The sequence below is a fragment of the Schistocerca americana genome, chromosome 1 (assembly GCF_021461395.2).
Source record: "Schistocerca americana isolate TAMUIC-IGC-003095 chromosome 1, iqSchAmer2.1, whole genome shotgun sequence".
NCBI classification, from domain to species: domain Eukaryota; kingdom Metazoa; phylum Arthropoda; class Insecta; order Orthoptera; family Acrididae; genus Schistocerca; species Schistocerca americana.
Window position 1 is genome coordinate 1,260,489,776 of NC_060119.1, and position 3,740 is coordinate 1,260,493,515.

The window sequence follows — 3,740 nt, forward strand, 5'->3', positions numbered from 1 at the left end:
AATAAGTGAACAAAGTATGCAAATTTATTTACTTGACCCGATTCTGTTTTTCCTTGTATCTTCGACCCCCTGCCTATGACTCCTTAGAGTTCACTCTCCCAGATAATATCTACGTGGTACTATGCTGAACAGATTCTTGACTGTAACTGTGGTTCATGTGAATATGTAGATCTGCCATCAGCCCGAAGCTTAGTTTGAACACCACAGTATTTTAGTGGACATTCTTCTATTGCGGATGCCTTCCCCCGATATTTCAACTGACTTAACCAGCCTATTGGACTCTGGACAGCTATGCAACTCGTCCTTTCTCACATTAACGAACGTTGCCAGAGGTGAAAGTGATGATAAAGGGCAGAGGAAAACCCTAGGATCGGCAGGGAGCATCCCTTGATCTTTGGATCCGTGTTTGGCGTTTTACCACTGAGTTACTGAGTCACTGAGACTCATTAGACAACTACACAGTGCACGTAAGCAGTTACTTGAGATGATTACTGTAGAAGGTGTTAGCAGCACTAAAAGTAAGATGCGACGACGGCTTGCATATTTGCCGGATGGTTTGTAAGTTGTGAAACGTTCCAAAGCACAATTATTTCCATTTGGTAAGGGGCATATGGACAGAATTCCAATAATGGGTTTTACAACTAAACCGTTTTACAGTCAAAAGACGACCAATACGTCATTTACAAAATTGAATATGAATGTTTTCTCAATGCACCGGGTGATCAAAAAGTCAGTATAAATTTGAAAACAGAATAAATCACGGAATAATGTAGATAGAGAGGTGCAAATTGACACACGTGCTTGGAATGACATGGGGTATTATTAGAACAAAAAAAAAATACGAAAGTTCAAAAAATGTCCGACACATGGCGCTTCATCTGATCAGAATAGCAATAATCAGCATAACAAAGGAAGACAAAGCAAAGATGATGTTCTTTACAGGAAATGTTCAATATGTCCACCATCATTCCTCAACAATAGCTGCAGTCGAGGAATAATGTTGTGAACAGCACTGTAAAGCATGTCCGGAGTTATGGTGAGGCATTGGCGTCGGATGCTGTCTTTCAGAATCCCTAGAGATGTCGGTCGATCACGATACACTTGCGACTTCAGGTAACCCCAATAATCGCACGGACTGCGGTCTGGGAACCTGGGAGGCCAAGCATGACGAAAGTGGCGGCTGAGTACACGATCATCACCAAACAACGCGCGCAAGAGATCTTTCACGCGTCTAGCAATACTACTTTGTTTTTTTGTTTTTTTTTGTTCTAATAAAACCCCATGTCATTCCAAGCATGAGTGTGAATTTTTCCCTCTCTATCTACATTATTCCGTGGTTTATTAAGTTTTCAAATTTATACTGAGTTTTGATCGCCCGGTATATCTTTTGGTGTGGGGGGAGGGAGGGGAGCAAACTGATGCAGGTGCAGTCTGCATTGTTACCAAATTTATTACAAATGATGTCGGTATATGTGACAATAATGGCGTCATCAGATAACATCACTTGTTTTTCTCCCCTGACCCTCTCCACCCCCTCACCTTCCGCTCTCAGACACCCTGCCTCCGATCCCCCTCCCCTCTGCCACTTGGGAGTGGGCACTAAAAGCTCATTACGTGCCGAGCTGTTAGTATGGAAGGATCTCTTTATTTCATTATTTTCTTGGGATGTACAGGTGTTGTCCTGTTGGAAGAATTTTCCAGTACCGCCAGAAATTGCCGGGAAAAGCTCATCCTCGGTGGAAGCAACTGAGTGTGTATGCAATGTGTTCGATTGATGAGATATTAGAGTTGGGCAGAGAGAACTTTCATAATTATATTAACTGTAAGCATGCAACTGAGGACTGTGTTCATAGCTTCCTACATCAGTACTGGAAAGAAATGATAATGGAGGAGAGTACGAAGAATACCTTTTGGCAAATAATGATGATGCAGTGGGATGGCTTAAAGATACATTTCACGGCTTGTACAGATAGGTGCTGGTGCTGGAACTGTCTCCCCTTTTTGAAACGACTGGTCAATATGTCTAAGAGGCGAATATGCTCCAGACCGACTGGCCTAGTTCACAAAACCAGACAAGAGGACGCTGGAAATTGTTATGTCATGGGTTTTCCTCCTGGAAATCGGTGGGAGCAGTGACAAAATTGCACCCAGTCACGTGACATCAGGTACGTAAGGTCGTGCGACAGCTCGCTGGTCTGAGTCAGTGGGTGGATCATGACGCGTCAACAGCAGCAGCTGCCAAGAGTGTCCCGCATCTCCCAGCAGAATGGGAAGAAACGAAAGAGTAAGTATCCCTGGCTTAAAATATTACATGTCTGACTCTACTTGCTGTTATTACTGTTGCATCTTCTTGTTCTTCTTTGTTTGGTAGTGGCAGCGACCTCCAGCTTGTCACGACCTGCAGTTGCGGTGCTCTCTGGTCTGTCAACACCTGTAGCAGCACAGCAAACCAGCGGGGCCTTCTGCGGCGGCGACCTCCAACACATGGAGTCCTGTAGCAGAACTGGTCGGCATATTGAAACAGGACATGGATCTGCTATTTCCTGTACCATTCATCGATTTGTATGATGAACATACCCATCCATAAATTACAAACATGGTTCAAGTGACTCTGCGCACTATGGGACTTAACATCTGAGGTCATCAGTCCCCTAGACATAGAATTACTTAAACCTAATTAATCTAAGGACATCACACTCATCCATGATCCATGCCCAAAGCAGGATTCTAACCTACGACCATAGCGGTCGCGCGGCTCCACACTGAAGCGCCTAGACCGCTCGGCCACACTGGCCGGCTCATAAATTACAGAAGGGCGCTGGTGCTCTCAGACAGCTTGGTGCTGGTCAGCACTGGACTCCGACATACAAACCATCCATTGAAGCATGGAACATTCCAGTGCTACAGAAATTGCAGAGTGTTGGTGTAGTGGGTGAGAAAATATCATTCCGCCCAGTACACTACTACTATTCACTTATAATTTAACCGCTAGTGGATAAAAGCGCCTGAATATAGGTATAGATGCAGAGGGTGACTGGTGTATGGTGACGGAGATGAGAATGTGATGAAAGGTGTTAAGGTGCAGTGTACTCAGTCAGCATGGGATGACGTATGTAGTGGAATCCCGTACATCAGTGCTCAAATGACTATACGATATAACCCATCTCTTTCTATTCTAGGGCCGTCCGGAGTGGCCGAGCGGTTAAAGGCGCTACGGTCTGGAACCGCACGACCGCTACGGTCGCAGGTTCGAATCCTGCCTCGGGCATGGATGTGTGTGATTTCCTTAGGTTAGTTAGGTTTAAGAAGTTCTAAGTTCTAGGGGACTCATGACCACAGCAGTTGAGTCCCATAGTGCTCAGAGCCATTTTTCTATTCTAGACATTTACTGAGCTGATATGACGTTACATATCATGTCAGTGTATGATGACTCACGATGAAATCTGGGGTCTGTCCATTTATTTAGAGCACTCTACTGTTACGAACTTATATGGACTAAGGACGCTGTTATGTCTTGTGTCAGAGAAGCTGCACCACTGGATACTGTATGTTCAAGTTGTATACAAACAGACTGTGAAATATCTTCGTGAGTATAGTATACAAGTGAATGACTTAGAGCAGTGCTTCAGTTCATGAATCAATGCAGTGCCAAAGTCAACAACTATTGCTCCAATCGGCATGTAGTCCATCCACACTAAATTTGTGGGCTGAATAGGCTAGTTTTCCGACTCACCTTTCAC